A 20736-nucleotide genomic window follows, 5' to 3' on the forward strand; every position below is an offset into this window, starting at 1 on the left:
TATTTCTTTGCTGGGCCTGTCACCAAGGATTATGTTTACGGTGGCCTAGTAGGATGCTAGGATTTCGTTTTTTGTTTGTTGGAGGTTGTTAACTGTTGCCGGCACCCCGATTGTTGGATTGTTTATACACTGGATCCTGTGCACTAGTGTGTACATGTTACGTTATTTCAATACACATATTTCTTATAAAATGTGGCCACGTTTATAAATTAAGATATTTTGTTCTAGTTTGATTCCTGACTTTTTTGCTGACTCATTAGGCTTGTGTAAAATTGTTTTATGTAACAAATCCACACGCTTACCCTTCAACACTGCCAAAACTTGCATCCTTCAGGTGTTCTATAGCATTGATTACTGCTTTACACAACAGGGTGGCCTCCCTAACTGCTCTTTTATGTTCCCATTGGTAAAGTCTTCAACTACGCTCCATCTCGTACAATCAGATAAGTCAACAGAAGCCTCCCTTCATTATTATCTAAACTATTTTGGGCCACTTCCAAGTTTTGTAAGCATGATTGTCGGTTGGTCCTTGTGTAATCTTAAAAGGAGGGAGGGTGGACCTTTGGATCCTAGACCATATAGAAATTAATGTCCTTGGCCAGATTTTGGGCACATGTTAATAAAGCAAAGCAATAATTAAATTATTTATGCTTGATTTTCATATTCAGGTTTTGGGCATTCCACCCTTTTGAGATCCTGGAACTCAATGTCTTACAACTTGATATCCATGCCTGTGGTTTATATTAAAATATCACTGAAAACTTGTCTTTAATCTGTTGTAATGAGTAAAGCGAGACTTGCACGCCAATCACCTGTAAACGTGTTTGACATTGTGCATGCACAACCCTTGTTAAGTACCCTGATTACCTTGGTTGTTGCGGTCAGCTTCCTTTTTCTCCGTGGCATGTTTCATTACAAGTTTTCAGTTTTCGTCACATGTAGAGAAATAAGTCCTTCGTCTGCGGCTTCATTGCTTTATTTGGTACTGGATCCAAAGTGTCCAAGCAAATGGCAAGGTCTTCAATGGTTGAGAATAGTTGGCTGGCACCAGAACGATGTCAGAAAATGGGAGATTGGGTTCTCCCAGTGCACTGGAAGGAGAAGCTGCTGGAATCCAACCACTGTGGCTTATTGAGAGTCAAGGTGGAGCTTAAGAGGGCCAGCATTTCCTGTGTGAAAGTAGTAAACTGTGTGAATTCGGCACTAAGCTCTAGGAAGTTAGCAGGAGGATCCAGGTCTGACACTGAGTTGATCTTAATAAGACAGGGCTTGGATGATGTTGAAGGCAAGCATATGAGTCCTTCCCATTATGTTTCTTGTGCTTCTTCTTAAGGGACTTGTCCTTGTTCTTGGCTCTCTTCAGTGGCATGCTTGCCAAATGTGAGCTGGAATGTGATGTATAGCAGAACCTAGCCAGCCGTTCATCCTGAATCCATGCCTCTTGTTATTTGATCGCTCTAGTTTGGTATGAGACCACATCTTGCACACATCTATGATTCTTGCTTGTGCTCCGGGCACCAGCAACTGATGTGGCAAGTCCAAGAGCAGCATCTTGTCTGACAAGAGTGATGTATTTAAAATCCTGAATTGTGGTTACATCCATAAACTCTGCATGTTGTATAAGTTGTGCAAAATATTCAGAGGAGAGCATCCCCAAATCTATGTTGGCGTTCAAGAAAGGGAACTGAAGTTTGCACGCTAGGATGGGACCTTATCCGACCCCACAGTGTAAACCCTATTGCTTAATCCCTAAGCCATTACTGAGCAGTGGTGCCACCTTTCTGTGTAGGAGAGCTATTTCAGTTTCTGCATGTAGTCTGGTGTCTGAAGAAGATTAAAAATGTGAGGAATCTACAGGTAGAAATATCCATCAGAAGCAACCCAAGATATAAGATTGGGCCTGGTGCCCATGTTATGGAAAAGTCAAAGATAAATAGAAAATTATTAAGTTCCTTTTCTGTTCCCTCAGGGTGATAGCACATTCTGGTTTTGTTGAAATTCCCTATTTTAAACTATGCCTTTTACCTACCTCTGAATAAGAGACCTATTGTGCTTTTAAATAAAGGTGTTAACTGGAAGTTGAAGTTACAGACTGCCATTTACTGTGTCACAATCCGATACCATTCTGGACTTACTCTTGGCTGCTTGAGTCCAAGAGAGAAGTGGTGAAAATTACTTGTTTTGTTTTGTGTTTTGTTTTGTGTTTTGTTGTTTTGTTTTGTTGTTTTGTTTTGTTTTTGTTTTTGTCTTGGAGTGCACTAGTGTCTGGGATCCTGGGGACATCAGTAGTAAATTGCAGCACTCATTATAGATACCACCCTGTAACCCAGGACCACAATAAAATACCTCACTCCAGGTTACAGAAATTGGGTATGGCCCTTACATACACCATGCCAGTAGGAGGGCCGTGCATATGTTGACAGTGCAAGGTAGTGGGTATAATCCTACAGTGAACTAAAGACAGTTTTTGGTATATGATGGAGTATGTTCTCCAGGTAATCTACATTTTGGATTCCATTGGCTAGTTGATTAGAGACTTCTATGCAGGCAAGGCAGCAGAGCATTTCAACAAAACTGGTTTACGTTCTCCGCCTGGTCCCTGCAACAGAAGTGATCTTTAGGCGGAATGAGTCCATGTTCACCAGGTCTCAGCATGGTGTCCCAAAGACATTGACAAAATGAGGAGCATTACAGAGTGAAAGGTGGTAGGGAGGCACAGTTGGATAACTTTTTTCCTTGGACGGCGCAGTTAGAAGTGACACACTGTATATGTAATCGCCAGAATGTTGTCACTTGTCTACTGCTTCCTTTTTCAGAAGTATGTGTTTTTATCTTGGAATGTGTTGTGGACTAATTTTGTTTTGTGACTGCTCTATTTATGGCTTTTTTTCTTGCAGGCATTTGAAAGGCATGGTATACCTGATGAAGGGCAATATTGTTCAGCCCAGGACTCTGCACTGCTGACAAGGACATGGGACGCCTCCTGCCAGGTTCCAGATGGTTCTTTGCAAATGACACCCTGGTCTACCACTGTGAAAAAGGCCATTGGATTAATTTATTTTATCTTTGTGGGACTCCACCAGCACATCACTGTAGAACACATCAGGTAATAATTTGTGTCTTCCCCTCATTCTGTTGCGCTGTATACTAAAACCTACTGATGATGTGATTGAAGAATACATTAACAAACAATGTTAAGTTTGCACTTTATAACCCTTTATGTTTCAGTTAGTTTGCAGTGTCAGTGGTATTCTATTTGCCTACTGTTCTCATCTTTACTCATCATAGTAAGCTGAATTGTTAGGAAAAAAGCATTGTACCCGGTGATTAACCGGAGAGTAGGCTTTTTGAAGTGTAGAGTATAGCTTTGTCCTGCATTTTTAATTTTGCCACCAATTCAAGTGTGTGGGGCTACTAATTTTGATCTGCCTATGGATCTATATTTTTTAAGTTAAGTTCTTGGATTTTTTCCCTAATCCGAGCTGGTCACCATCATACCTACAGGTCCATCTATTGCTTATGGAAGGCTACCGTTTTGTTCTTTGTAGTGGGATGGGGGAAAAGGCTTAACTATTTGCTGCGAAATACTGGAACTGCATGTGTATTTTTCCCACACAACCATACATTGAAAAACTGTGGTGCCAATCTACAGTTTTAAGCACCTTCATGGTTTGATTTAACATTCTCTTGCACCCCATTTGTGTTCACACCTCATTTCAGTATCTTCTGCTTCCTACAGAATTTATAGAGATAAATAGGTTGCATTGTATAAAGAATTGTATAGCTTCTCAGCGAAGGACCTGCAGTGACTCTGGAAACCACATGAAAAATCATCTGCACTCTTGAAAGTGAGGAATAGCTAAATAAAGGCTGTAGGGTCCCTGCTCCTATTTTCTAAATGTGTTAATAATTAAGACTCCCTTTTTCTAGTGTTGGTCTTTTACCTTATGAAAGGAGGCCGGGGAGTGATGGTAGACGGCACGTCTGTGCTGTGCTACCCTGACATCTGATAGCAACAGACCTTTTGTAGCCCATAGCTGATGTATAGGCCTCCCATGTTATCTTTGAATCAGAAGTTCTATTTGATTATTTATTTGTGGAAAGTTGTTAGAAATGGTGTCTCTAGTTGTCAGTGGTTTTGTACTCTGCTCAAGTTGGGGCCCTCACTCTAGTCAGAGTAAGGGAGTCACACACCCAAAATAACCCATTGCCCACCCCCTTGGTATCTTGGCACGAGCAGTCAGGCTTATTTCAGAGGCAATGTGTAAAGTGGACAGACAGACAGACAGACGGACACACTCTCACACACACACACACACACACACACACACACACACACACACACACACAGACAGACAGACACACGCAGACAGACACACGCAGACAGACACACGCAGACAGACACACGCAGACAGACACTCAGACAGGCAGACACTCAGACAGGCGGACACTCAGACAGGCGGACACTCAGACAGGCGGACACTCAGACAGGCGGACACTCAGACAGGCGGACACTCAGACAGGCGGACACTCAGACAGGCGGACACTCAGACAGGCGGACACTCAGACAGGCGGACGGACGGGCAGGCAGACGGACGGACAGGCAGACGGACAGGCAGACGGACGGACGGACGGACGGACGGACAGGCAGGCAGACGGACGGACGGACGGACGGACGGACGGACGGACGGACGGACAGGCAGGCGGACAGGCAGGCAGGCAGGCAGGCGGACGGACGGACAGGCAGGCAGGCGGACGGACGGACGGACGGACGGACGGACAGGCAGGCAGGCGGACGGACGGACGGACGGACAGGCAGGCGGACGGACGGACGGACGGACGGACGGACGGACGGGCAGGCGGACGGACGGACAGGCAGACGGACGGGCAGACGGACGGGCAGACGGACGGGCAGACGGACGGGCAGACGGACAGGCAGACGGACGGGCAGACGGACGGACGGACGGACGGGCGGACGGGCAGACGGACGGACGGACGGGCGGACGGACGGACGGGCAGACGGACGGACGGGCAGACGGACGGACGGACGGACGGACGGACAGGCAGACGGACGGACGGACGGACGGACAGGCAGACGGACGGACGGACGGACGGACGGACGGACGGGCGGACGGACGGACGGGCGGACGGACGGACGGACGGACGGGCGGACGGACGGACGGGCGGGCGGACGGGCGGACGGACGGACGGACAGGCAGACGGACGGACGGACAGGCAGACGGACGGACGGGCAGGCAGGCAGACAGACGGACGGACGGACGGACAGGCAGACGGACGGACAGGCAGGCAGACGGACGGACGGACAGGCAGGCAGGCAGGCGGACGGGCGGACGGACGGGCAGACGGACGGACGGACAGGCGGACAGGCAGGCGGACAGGCAGGCGGACAGGCAGGCAGGCGGACGGACGGACGGACGGACGGACGGACGGGCAGGCAGGCAGGCAGGCAGACGGACGGACGGACGGGCAGGCAGGCAGGCAGACGGACGGGCAGGCAGGCAGGCAGGCAGGCAGACGCTCGGGCAGGCAGACGCTCGGGCAGGCAGACGCTCGGGCAGGCAGACGCTCGGGCAGGCAGACGCTCGGGCAGGCAGACGCTCGGGCAGGCAGACGCTCGGGCAGGCAGACACTCGGGCAGGCAGACACTCGGGCCGGCAGACACTCACGCAGACACTCAGACAGACAGACACTCAGACAGACAGACACTCAGACAGACAGACACTCAGACAGACAGACACTCAGACAGACAGACACTCAGACAGACAGACACTCAGACAGACAGACACTCAGACAGACACTCAGACAGACACTCAGACAGACACTCAGACAGACACTCAGACAGACAGACAGACAGACAGACAGACAGACAGACAGCCAGACAGACAGACAGACACTCAGGCAGACAGCCAGACACTCAGGCAGACAGCCAGACACTCAGGCAGACAGCCAGACACTCAGGCAGACAGCCAGACACTCAGGCAGACACTCAGACACTCAGGCAGACAGCCAGACACTCAGACACTCAGACAGACAGACACTCAGACACTCAGACACTCAGACACTCAGACACTCAGACACTCACACTCAGACACTCAGACACTCAGACACGCAGACACGCAGACACGCAGACACACACGCAGACACGCAGACAGACAGGCAGACACTCAGACAGACAGACACTCAGACAGACAGACACTCAGACAGACACTCAGACAGACACTCAGACAGACACTCAGACAGACACTCAGACAGACACTCAGACAGACACTCAGACAGACACTCAGACAGACAGACACTCAGACAGACAGGCAGACAGCCAGACAGACAGGCAGACAGCCAGACACTCAGGCAGACAGCCAGACACTCAGGCAGACAGCCAGACACTCAGACACTCAGACAGACAGACACTCAGACACTCAGACACTCAGACAGACAGACAGACAGACAGACAGACAGACACTCAGACAGACACTCAGGCAGACAGACAGACACTCAGGCAGACAGACAGACACTCAGGCAGACAGACAGACACTCAGACAGACAGACACTCAGGCAGACAGACAGACACTCAGGCAGACAGACAGACACTCAGGCAGACAGACAGACAGACAGACACTCAGACAGACAGACAGACAGACACTCAGGCAGACAGACAGACAGACACTCAGGCAGACAGACAGACAGACAGACACTCAGACAGACAGACAGACAGACACTCAGGCAGACAGACAGACAGACACTCAGGCAGACAGACAGACAGACAGACACTCAGGCAGACAGACAGACAGACAGACACTCAGGCAGACAGACACTCAGGCAGACAGACACTCAGGCAGACAGACACTCAGACAGACAGACACTCAGGCAGACAGACAGACACTCAGGCAGACACTCAGACAGACACTCAGACAGACACTCAGACAGACACTCAGACAGACAGACACTCAGACAGACAGGCAGACAGCCAGACAGACAGGCAGACAGCCAGACACTCAGGCAGACAGCCAGACACTCAGGCAGACAGCCAGACACTCAGGCAGACAGCCAGACACTCAGGCAGACAGCCAGACACTCAGGCAGACAGCCAGACACTCAGGCAGACAGACAGACACTCAGGCAGACAGACAGACACTCAGGCAGACAGACAGACACTCAGACAGACAGACACTCAGGCAGACAGACAGACACTCAGGCAGACAGACAGACACTCAGGCAGACAGACAGACAGACAGACACTCAGGCAGACAGACAGACAGACACTCAGGCAGACAGACAGACAGACACTCAGGCAGACAGACAGACAGACAGACACTCAGACAGACAGACAGACAGACACTCAGGCAGACAGACAGACAGACACTCAGGCAGACAGACAGACAGACAGACACTCAGGCAGACAGACAGACAGACAGACACTCAGGCAGACAGACACTCAGGCAGACAGACACTCAGGCAGACAGACACTCAGACAGACAGACACTCAGGCAGACAGACAGACACTCAGGCAGACACTCAGACAGACACTCAGACAGACACTCAGACAGACACTCAGACAGACAGACACTCAGACAGACAGGCAGACAGCCAGACAGACAGGCAGACAGCCAGACACTCAGGCAGACAGCCAGACACTCAGGCAGACAGCCAGACACTCAGGCAGACAGCCAGACACTCAGACACTCAGACAGACAGACACTCAGACACTCAGACAGACAGACACTCAGACAGACAGACACTCAGACAGACAGACACTCAGACACTCAGACACTCAGACACTCAGACAGGCAGACACTCAGACAGGCAGACACTCAGACAGGCAGACAGACAGACAGACAGCCAGACACTCAGACAGACACTCAGGCAGACAGACAGACACTCAGGCAGACAGACAGACACTCAGGCAGACAGACAGACACTCAGACAGACAGACACTCAGGCAGACAGACAGACACTCAGGCAGACAGACAGACAGACAGACACTCAGACAGACAGACAGACAGACACTCAGGCAGACAGACAGACAGACACTCAGGCAGACAGACAGACAGACAGACACTCAGGCAGACAGACAGACAGACAGACACTCAGGCAGACAGACACTCAGGCAGACAGACACTCAGGCAGACAGACACTCAGACAGACAGACACTCAGGCAGACAGACAGACACTCAGACAGACAGACACTCAGGCAGACAGACAGACACTCAGGCAGACAGACAGACACTCAGACAGACAGACACTCAGACAGACAGACACTCAGACAGACAGACAGACACTCAGGCAGACAGACAGACACTCAGACAGACACGCAGACAGACACGCAGACAGACACGCAGACAGACACGCAGACAGACACGCAGACAGGCAGGCAGACAGACAGACAGACAGACAGGCAGACAGACAGGCAGACAGACAGACAGGCAGACAGGCAGGCAGACAGACAGACAGACAGACAGACAGACAGACAGGCAGACAGGCAGACAGGCAGACAGGCAGACAGACAGGCAGACAGACAGGCAGACACTCAGACAGGCAGGCAGACAGACAGGCAGACACTCAGACACTCAGACACTCAGACACTCAGACACTCAGACACTCAGGCAGGCAGACACTCAGGCAGGCAGACACTCAGGCAGACAGGCAGGCAGACAGGCAGGCAGACAGGCAGACACTCAGACACTCAGACACTCAGACACTCAGACACTCAGACACTCAGACACTCAGACACTCAGACACTCAGACACTCAGGCAGGCAGACACTCAGACAGACAGACACTCAGGCAGACAGGCAGACAGACAGGCAGACAGGCAGACAGGCAGACAGGCAGACAGGCAGACAGACAGGCAGACAGACAGGCAGACAGACAGGCAGACACTCAGGCAGACAGGCAGACAGACAGGCAGACACTCAGGCAGACACTCAGGCAGACAGGCAGACAGACAGGCAGACACTCAGGCAGACAGGCAGACAGACAGGCAGACACTCAGGCAGACAGGCAGACAGACAGGCAGACAGACAGGCAGACAGACAGGCAGACAGACAGGCAGACAGACAGGCAGACAGACAGGCAGACAGACACTCAGACAGGCAGACAGACACTCAGACACGCAGACAGACACGCAGACAGACACGCAGACAGACACGCAGACAGACACGCAGACAGACACGCAGACACGCAGACACGCAGACACGCAGACAGGCAGACACTCAGGAAGACACTCAGGAAGACAGACACGCAGACAGACAGACAGACAGGCAGGCAGACACGCAGACAGGCAGACAGACACTCAGACAGGCAGACAGACACTCAGACAGGCAGGCAGACACTCAGACAGGCAGGCAGACACTCAGACACTCAGGCAGGCAGACAGGCACTCAGGCAGACAGACACGCAGACACGCAGACAGACAGACAGACAGGCAGACACGCAGACAGACAGACAGACAGACAGACAGGCAGACAGGCAGACAGGCAGACACTCAGACAGACAGGCAGGCAGACACTCAGACAGGCAGGCAGACACTCAGGCAGGCAGACACTCAGGCAGGCAGACACTCAGGCAAGCAGACACTCAGGCAAGCAGACACTCAGGCAGGCAGACACTCAGACAGGCAGACACTCAGACAGGCAGACAGGCAGACACTCAGACAGACAGGCAGGCAGACACTCAGACAGACAGGCAGGCAGACACTCAGGCAGGCAGACACTCAGGCAGGCAGACACTCAGGCAAGCAGACACTCAGGCAAGCAGACACTCAGGCAGGCAGACACTCAGGCAGGCAGACACTCAGACAGGCAGGCAGACACTCAGACACTCAGGCAGGCAGGCAGGCAGACAGGCAGACAGACACGCAGACACGCAGACACGCAGACAGGCAGGCAGACAGGCAGACAGGCAGACAGGCAGACAGGCAGACAGGCAGACAGGCAGACAGGCAGACAGACAGGCAGACAGACAGACAGACAGACAGGCAGGCAGACACTCAGACAGACAGGCAGGCAGACACTCAGACAGACAGGCAGGCAGACACTCAGACAGACAGGCAGGCAGACACTCAGACAGACAGGCAGGCAGACACTCAGACAGACAGGCAGGCAGACACTCAGGCAGGCAGACACTCAGACAGGCAGACACTCAGACAGACAGGCAGGCAGACAGACAGGCAGGCAGACAGACAGGCAGGCAGACAGACAGGCAGGCAGACACTCAGACAGACAGGCAGGCAGGCAGACACTCAGACACTCAGACAGGCAGGCAGACACTCAGACACTCAGGCAGGCAGACACTCAGACACTCAGACACTCAGGCAGGCAGACACTCAGGCAGACACTCAGGCAGACACTCAGGCAGACACTCAGGCAGACACTCAGGCAGACACTCAGGCAGACACTCAGGCAGACAGGCAGACAGGCAGACAGGCAGACAGGCAGACAGACAGACAGACAGACAGACAGACAGACAGACACTCAGACACGCAGACAGACACGCAGACAGACACGCAGACAGACACGCAGACAGACACGCAGACAGACACGCAGACAGACACGCAGACAGACAGGCAGACAGACAGGCAGACAGACAGACAGACAGACAGGCAGGCAGACAGACAGACAGACAGGCAGGCAGACAGGCAGACAGGCAGACAGGCAGACAGGCAGACACTCAGACAGACAGACACGCAGACACTCAGACAGACAGACACGCAGACACTCAGACAGACAGACACGCAGACACTCAGACAGACAGACACGCAGACAGACACGCAGACACGCAGACACGCAGACACGCAGACAGACAGGCAGACACGCAGACACTCAGGCAGACACGCAGACACTCAGGCAGACACGCAGACACTCAGGCAGACACGCAGACACTCAGACAGGCAGACACTCAGACACACAGACAGGCAGACACTCAGACACACAGACAGGCAGGCACTCAGACACTCAGGCAGACAGACACTCAGGCAGACAGACACTCAGACAGACAGACACTCAGACACTCAGGCAGACAGACACTCAGACAGGGAGACAGGGAGACAGACAGACACTCAGACAGACACTCAGACAGGCAGACAGACACTCACAGGCAGACAGACACTCAGACAGGCAGACAGACACTCAGGCAGGCAGGCAGACAGACACTCAGGCAGGCAGGCAGACAGACACTCAGACAGGCAGACAGACACTCAGACAGGCAGACAGACACTCAGACAGGCAGACAGACACTCAGACAGGCAGACAGACACTCAGGCAGACAGGCACTCAGGCAGACAGACAGGCAGGCAGGCAGACAGGCAGGCACACAGGCAGACAGGCAGACAGGCAGACAGGCAGACAGGCAGACAGGCAGACAGGCAGACAGACACTCAGACAGGCAGACAGACACTCAGACAGGCAGACAGACACTCAGGCAGGCAGACAGGCACTCAGGCAGACAGACAGGCAGGCAGGCAGACAGGCAGGCACTCAGGCAGACAGACACGCAGACACGCAGACAGACAGGCAGGCAGACAGGCAGACAGGCAGACAGGCAGACAGGCAGACAGGCAGACAGACACTCAGACAGGCAGACAGACACTCAGACAGGCAGACAGACACTCAGACAGGCAGACAGACACTCAGACAGGCAGACAGACACTCAGACAGGCAGACAGACACTCAGACAGGCAGGCAGACACTCAGACACACAGACAGGCAGACACTCAGACACACAGACAGGCAGGCACTCAGACACTCAGGCAGACAGACACTCAGACACTCAGGCAGACAGACACTCAGACACTCAGGCAGACAGACACTCAGACACACAGACAGGCAGGCACTCAGACACTCAGGCAGACAGACACTCAGACACTCAGGCAGACAGACACTCAGACACTCAGGCAGACAGACACTCAGACAGGGAGACAGGGAGACAGACAGACACTCAGACAGACACTCAGACAGGGAGACAGGGAGACAGACAGACACTCAGACAGACACTCAGACAGGCAGACAGACACTCACAGGCAGACAGACACTCAGACAGGCAGACAGACACTCAGGCAGGCAGGCAGACAGACACTCAGGCAGGCAGGCAGACAGACACTCAGACAGGCAGACAGACACTCAGACAGGCAGACAGACACTCAGACAGGCAGACAGACACTCAGACAGGCAGACAGACACTCAGACAGGCAGACAGACACTCAGGCAGACAGACACTCAGACAGACAGACACTCAGGCAGACAGACACTCAGGCAGGCAGGCAGACAGACACTCAGGCAGACAGACAGACACTCAGGCAGACAGACACTCAGGCAGGCAGGCAGACAGACACTCAGGCAGGCAGACAGACACTCAGACAGGCAGACAGACACTCAGGCAGGCAGACAGACACTCAGGCAGACAGACACTCAGGCAGACAGACACTCAGGCAGGCAGACAGACACTCAGGCTGGCAGACAGACACTCAGGCAGGCAGACAGACACTCAGGCTGGCAGACAGACACTCAGGCAGGCAGACAGACACTCAGGCAGGCAGACACTCAGGCAGACACGCAGACAGGCAGGCAGACAGACACGCAGACAGGCAGGCAGGCAGACAGGCAGACAGACAGGCAGGCAGACACTCAGACAGGCAGACACTCAGACAGGCAGACACTCAGACAGGCAGACAGACACTCAGACAGGCAGACAGACACTCAGACAGGCAGACACTCAGACAGGCAGACACTCAGACAGGCAGACACTCAGACAGGCAGACACTCAGACAGGCAGACACTCAGGCAGACAGACAGGCAGACAGGCAGGCAGACAGGCAGACAGGCAGGCAGACAGGCAGGCAGACAGGCAGACAGGCAGGCAGGCAGGCAGACAGGCAGACAGGCAGGCAGACAGGCAGGCAGGCAGGCAGACACTCAGACAGGCAGGCAGACACTCAGGCAGGCAGACACTCAGGCAGGCAGGCAGACAGGCAGACACTCAGACAGGCAGGCAGACACTCAGGCAAGCAGACACTCAGGCAAGCAGACACTCAGGCAAGCAGACACTCAGGCAAGCAGACACTCAGGCAAGCAGACACTCAGGCAGGCAGACACTCAGGCAGGCAGGCAGACACTCAGACAGGCAGGCAGACACTCAGACAGGCAGGCAGACAGACAGACACTCAGACAGACAGACAGACAGACACTCAGGCAGACAGGCAGACAGACAGACACTCAGGCAGGCAGACAGACAGACAGACACTCAGGCAGGCAGGCAGACAGACACTCAGGCAGGCAGGCAGACAGACACTCAGACAGGCAGACAGACACTCAGGCAGGCAGACAGACACTCAGGCAGGCAGACAGACACTCAGGCAGGCAGACAGACACTCAGGCTGGCAGACAGACACTCAGGCAGGCAGACAGACACTCAGGCAGGCAGACACTCAGGCAGACACGCAGACAGGCAGGCAGACAGACACGCAGACAGGCAGGCAGACAGACACGCAGACAGGCAGGCAGGCAGACAGACAGACAGACAGACACTCAGACAGGCAGACAGACAGACAGACAGGCAGACACTCAGACAGGCAGGCAGACACTCAGACAGGCAGACAGACACTCAGACAGGCAGACAGACACTCAGACAGGCAGACACTCAGACAGGCAGACACTCAGACAGGCAGACAGACACTCAGACAGGCAGACAGACACTCAGACAGGCAGACAGACACTCAGACAGGCAGACAGACACTCAGACAGGCAGACAGACACTCAGACAGGCAGACAGACACTCAGACAGGCAGGCAGACACTCAGACAGGCAGGCAGACACTCAGACAGGCAGGCAGACACTCAGGCAGGCAGACACTCAGGCAGGCAGGCAGACACTCAGGCAGGCAGGCAGACACTCAGGCAGGCAGACACTCAGGCAGGCAGACACTCAGGCAGGCAGACACTCAGGCAGGCAGACACTCAGACAGGCAGACAGACACTCAGACAGGCAGACAGACACTCAGACAGGCAGGCAGACACTCAGACAGGCAGGCAGACACTCAGACAGGCAGGCAGACACTCAGGCAGGCAGACACTCAGACAGGCAGGCAGACGCTCAGACAGGCAGGCAGACGCTCAGACAGGCAGGCAGGCAGACACTCAGACAGGCAGGCAGGCAGACACTCAGACAGGCAGGCAGGCAGACAGACAGACACTCAGGCAGACAGACAGACAGACACTCAGGCAGACAGACAGACAGACACTCAGGCAGACAGACAGACACTCAGACAGACAGACAGACAGACACTCAGACAGACAGACAGACAGACAGACACTCAGGCAGGCAGACAGACACTCAGACACGCAGGCAGGCAGACAGACACTCAGACACGCAGGCAGGTAGGCAGACAGACACTCAGACAGGCAGGCAGGCAGACAGACACTCAGACAGGCAGACACTGCCTGTCTGTCTGAGTGTTTGTCTGTGTGTGTCTGTCTGAGTGTCTGTCTGTGTGTGCCTGTCTGCCTGTCTGCCTGTCTGCCTGTCTGCCTGTCTGCCTGTCTGCCTGTCTGCCTGTCTGAGTGTCTGCCTGCCTGTCTGAGTGTCTGCCTGCCTGTCTGAGTGTCTGCCTGCCTGTCTGAGTGTCTGTCTGTCTGAGTGTCTGCCTGAGTGTCTGTCTGCCTGAGTGTCTGTCTGCCTGAGTGTCTGTCTGCCTGAGTGTCTGCCTGCCTGCCTGCGTGTCTGTCTGCCTGCGTGTCTGCCTGCCTGTCTGTCTGTCTGAGTGAGTGTCTGCCTGCCTGCCTGTCTGTCTGAGTGAGTGTCTGCCTGCCTGTCTGTCTGTCTGTCTGTCTGTGTGAGTGTCTGCCTGCCTGTCTGTCTGTCTGTCTGAGTGTCTGCCTGCCTGTCTGTCTGTCTGTCTGAGTGTCTGCCTGCCTGTCTGTCTGTCTGAGTGAGTGTCTGCCTGCCTGTCTGTCTGTCTGTCTGAGTGAGTGTCTGCCTGCCTGTCTGTCTGAGTGAGTGTCTGCCTGTCTGCCTGTCTGCCTGTCTGCCTGCCTGTCTGCCTGCCTGCCTGCCTGCCTGCCTGCCTGCCTGTCTGCCTGAGTGTCTGCCTGCCTGCCTGCCTGCCTGCCTGCCTGCCTGCCTGCCTGAGTGTCTGCCTGCCTGTCTGCCTGCCTGTCTGCCTGCCTGCCTGCACTCAGACAGACACACACACACAGACAGACACTCAGGCAGGCAGACACTCAGGCAGGCAGACACTCAGGCAGGCAGACACTCAGGCAGGCAGACACTCAGGCAGGCAGACACTCAGGCAGGCAGACACTCAGACAGGCAGACACTCAGACAGGCAGGCAGACACTCAGACAGGGAGACAGGCACTCAGACAGGCACTCAGACAGGCACTCAGACAGGCACTCAGACAGGCACTCAGACAGGCACTCAGACACTCAGACAGACAGGGAGACACTCAGACAGACAGACAGACACTCAGACAGACAGACAGACACTCAGACAGACAGACAGACACTCAGACAGGCAGACAGACACTCAGACAGGCAGACAGACACTCAGACAGGCAGGCAGACACTCAGGCAGGCAGACACTCAGGCAGGCAGACACTCAGGCAGGCAGACAGACACTCAGACAGGCACTCAGACAGGGAGACAGACAGGGAGACACTCAGACAGACAGGGAGACACTCAGACAGACAGGGAGACACTCAGACAGGCAGACAGACACTCAGACAGGCAGACAGACACTCAGACAGGCAGACAGACACTCAGACAGGCAGACACTCAGGCAGACAGGCAGACACTCAGGCAGACAGGCAGACACTCAGACACTCAGGCAGACACTCAGACAGACACTCAGGCAGACACTCAGGCAGACACTCAGGCAGACACTCAGGCAGACAGGCAGACAGGCAGACAGGCAGGCAGACAGGCAGACAGGCAGACAGGCAGACAGGCAGGCAGACAGGCAGACAGGCAGACAGGCAGGCAGACAGGCAGACAGGCAGGCAGACAGGCAGACACTCAGACAAGAGACACACACACACAGACAAGAGAGACACACACAGACAAGAGAGAGACACACAGACAAGAGAGAGACACACAGACAAGAGAGAGACACACAGACAAGAGAGAGACACACAGACAAGAGACACAGACACACACACACACAGACAGACAAGAGAGACACAGACACAGACACACACACACACACACACTCACACACACACACACAGACAAGAGAGACACAGACACACACACACACACACACACACACACACACACAGACAAGAGACACAGACAAGAGAGACACAGACAGACAAGAGAGACACAGACAGACAAGAGAGACACAGACAGACAAGAGAGACACAGACAGACAAGAGAGACACAGACAGACAAGAGAGACACAGACAGACAAGAGAGACACAGACAGACAAGAGAGACACAGACAAGAGAGACACAGACAGACAAGAGAGACACAGACAGACAAGAGAGACACAGACAGACAAGAGAGACACAGACAGACAAGAGACACAGACGGACAAGAGACACACAGACGGACAAGAGACACACAGACGGACAAGAGACACACAGACGGACAAGAGACACACAGACGGACAAGAGACACACAGACGGACAAGAGACACACAGACGGACAAGAGACACACAGACGGACAAGAGACACACAGACGGACAAGAGACACACAGACGGACAAGAGACACACAGACGGACAAGAGACACACAGACACACAGACGGACAAGAGACACACAGACACAGACAGACAGGCACTCGGACAGACAGGCACTCGGACAGACAGGCACTCGGACAGACAGGCACTCGGACAGACAGGCACTCGGACAGACAGGCACTCGGACAGACAGGCACTCGGACAGACAGGCACTCGGACAGACAGGCACTCGGACAGACAGGCACTCGGACAGACAGGCACTCGGACAGACAGGCACTCGGACAGACAGGCACTCAGACAGACAGGCAGGCACACAGGCAGGCACACAGGCAGACAGGCAGGCAGGCAGACAGGCAGACAGGCAGGCAGGCAGACAGGCAGACACTCAGACAAGAGACACACACACACAGACAAGAGAGACACACACAGACAAGAGAGACACACACAGACAAGAGAGAGACACACAGACAAGAGAGAGACACACAGACAAGAGAGAGACACACAGACAAGAGAGAGACACACAGACAAGAGAGAGACACACAGACAAGAGAGAGACACACAGACAAGAGACACAGACACACACACAGACAGACAAGAGAGACACAGACACACACACAGACAGACAAGAGAGACACAGACACACACACACACACACACACACACACACACACAGACAAGAGAGACACAGACACACACACACACACACAGACAAGAGAGACACAGACACACACACACACACACACACACACACACACAGACAGACAAGAGACACAGACAAGAGAGACACAGACAGACAAGAGAGACACAGACAGACAAGAGAGACACAGACAGACAAGAGAGACACAGACAGACAAGAGAGACACAGACAGACAAGAGAGACACAGACAGACAAGAGAGACACAGACAGACAAGAGAGACACAGACAAGAGAGACACAGACAAGAGAGACACAGACAAGAGAGACACAGACAAGAGAGACACAGACAGACAAGAGAGACACAGACAGACAAGAGAGACACAGACGGACAAGAGAGACACAGACGGACAAGAGAGACACAGACGGACAAGAGAGACACAGACGGACAAGAGAGACACAGACGGACAAGAGACACACAGACGGACAAGAGAGACACAGACGGACAAGAGAGACACAGACGGACAAGAGACACACAGACGGACAAGAGACACACAGACGGACAAGAGACACACAGACGGACAAGAGACACACAGACGGACAAGAGACACACAGACGGACAAGAGACACACAGACGGACAAGAGACACACAGACGGACAAGAGACACACAGACGGACAAGAGACACACAGACGGACAAGAGACACACAGACGGACAAGAGACACACAGACGGACAAGAGACACACAGACGGACAAGAGACACACAGACGGACAAGAGACACACAGACACACAGACGGACAAGAGACACACAGACACAGACAGACAGACACTCGGACAGACAGGCACTCGGACAGACAGGCACTCGGACAGACAGGCACTCGGACAGACAGACAGGCAGGCACACAGGCAGGCACACAGGCAGACAGGCAGGCAGACAGGCAGACACTCAGGCAGGCAGACACTCAGACGGGCAGACACTCAGACGGGCAGACACTCAGACGGGCAGACACTCAGACGGGCAGACACTCAGACGGGCAGACACTCAGACGGGCAGACACTCAGACGGGCAGACACTCAGACGGGCAGACACTCAGACGGGCAGACACTCAGACGGGCAGACACTCAGACGGGCAGACACTCAGACGGGCAGACACTCAGGAAGACAGGCAGGCAGGCAGACTAGAGACAGACAGACTAGAGACAGACAGACTAGAGACAGACAGACTAGAGACACACACACACTCAGACAGACTAGAGACACACACACACACTCAGACAGACTAGAGACACACACACACACACTCAGACAGACTAGAGACACACACACACACACTCAGACAGACTAGAGACACACACACACACACTCAGACAGACTAGAGACACACACACACACACTCAGACAGACAAGAGACACACACACACACACTCAGACAGACAAGAGACACACACACACACACACACACACTCAGACAGACAAGAGACACACACACACACACACACTCAGACAGACAAGAGACACACACACACACACACTCAGACAGACAAGAGACACTCAGACAGACAAGAGACACTCAGACAGACAAGAGACACTCAGACGGACAAGAGACACACAGACGGACAAGAGACACACAGACGGACAAGAGACACACAGACGGACAAGAGACACACAGACGGACAAGAGACACACAGACGGACAAGAGACACACAGACGGACAAGAGACACACAGACGGACAAGAGACACACAGACGGACAAGAGACACACAGACGGACAAGAGACACACAGACACACAGACGGACAAGAGACACACAGACACAGACAGACAGACACTCGGACAGACAGGCACTCGGACAGACAGGCACTCGGACAGACAGGCACTCGGACAGACAGACAGGCAGGCACACAGGCAGGCACACAGGCAGACAGGCAGGCAGACAGGCAGACACTCAGGCAGGCAGACACTCAGACGGGCAGACACTCAGACGGGCAGACACTCAGACGGGCAGACACTCAGACGGGCAGACACTCAGACGGGCAGACACTCAGACGGGCAGACACTCAGACGGGCAGACACTCAGACGGGCAGACACTCAGACGGGCAGACACTCAGACGGGCAGACACTCAGACGGGCAGACACTCAGACGGGCAGACACTCAGACGGGCAGACACTCAGACGGGCAGACACTCAGACGGGCAGACACTCAGGAAGACAGGCAGGCAGGCAGACTAGAGACAGACAGACTAGAGACAGACAGACTAGAGACAGACAGACTAGAGACACACACACACTCAGACAGACTAGAGACACACACACACACTCAGACAGACTAGAGACACACACACACACACTCAGACAGACTAGAGACACACACACACACACTCAGACAGACTAGAGACACACACACACACACTCAGACAGACAAGAGACACACACACACACACTCAGACAGACAAGAGACACACACACACACACACACACACTCAGACAGACAAGAGACACACACACACACACACACTCAGACAGACAAGAGACACACACACACACACACTCAGACAGACAAGAGACACTCAGACAGACAAGAGACACTCAGACAGACAAGAGACACTCAGACAGACAAGAGACACTCAGACAGACAAGAGACACTCAGACAGACAAGAGACAGACACTCAGACAAGAGACAGACACACAGACAAGAGACAGACACACAGACAAGAGACAGACACACAGACAAGAGACAGACACACAGACAAGAGACAGACACACAGACAAGAGACAGACACACAGACAAGAGACAGACACACAGACAAGAGACAGACACACAGACACTCAGGCAGACACACAGACACTCAGGCAGACACACAGACACTCAGGCAGACACACAGACACTCAGGCAGACACACAGACACTCAGGCAGACACACAGACACTCAGGCAGACACACAGACACTCAGGCAGACACTCAGGCAGACACACAGACACTCAGGCAGACACTCAGGCAGACACTCAGGCAGACACTCAGGCAGACACTCAGGCAGACACTCAGGCAGACACTCAGACAAGAGACAGACACACAGACAAGAGACAGACACACAGACAAGAGACAGACACACAGACAAGAGACAGACACACAGACAAGAGACAGACACACAGACACTCAGGCAGACACACAGACACTCAGGCAGACACACAGACACTCAGGCAGACACACAGACACTCAGGCAGACACACAGACACTCAGGCAGACACACAGACACTCAGGCAGACACTCAGGCAGACACACAGACACTCAGGCAGACACTCAGGCAGACACTCAGGCAGACACTCAGGCAGACACTCAGGCAGACACTCAGGCAGACACTCAGGCAGACACTCAGACAGACACTCAGACAGACAAGAGACACTCAGACAAGAGACAG

At 53.9% G+C, this 20736-nt stretch overlaps 1 protein-coding gene across 8 annotated transcripts in view; it reads left to right on the forward strand.

Moving 5' to 3' along the window:
* The first annotated feature begins 2970 nt into the window (after nt 1-2970).
* The window catches only part of R3HDM1 (R3H domain containing 1), a 642394-nt gene continuing 624628 nt past the window's right edge, over nt 2971-20736 (forward strand). For all 8 annotated transcript variants that reach the window (XM_069225061.1, XM_069225063.1, XM_069225066.1 and 5 more), the window contains exon 1: nt 2971-3106. The gene's annotated coding sequence lies outside the window, so the exon portion shown is untranslated. The remainder of the gene's footprint in view (nt 3107-20736) is intronic.

The sequence above is a fragment of the Pleurodeles waltl genome, chromosome 3_1 (assembly GCF_031143425.1).
Source record: "Pleurodeles waltl isolate 20211129_DDA chromosome 3_1, aPleWal1.hap1.20221129, whole genome shotgun sequence".
Classification (NCBI taxonomy): domain Eukaryota; kingdom Metazoa; phylum Chordata; class Amphibia; order Caudata; family Salamandridae; genus Pleurodeles; species Pleurodeles waltl.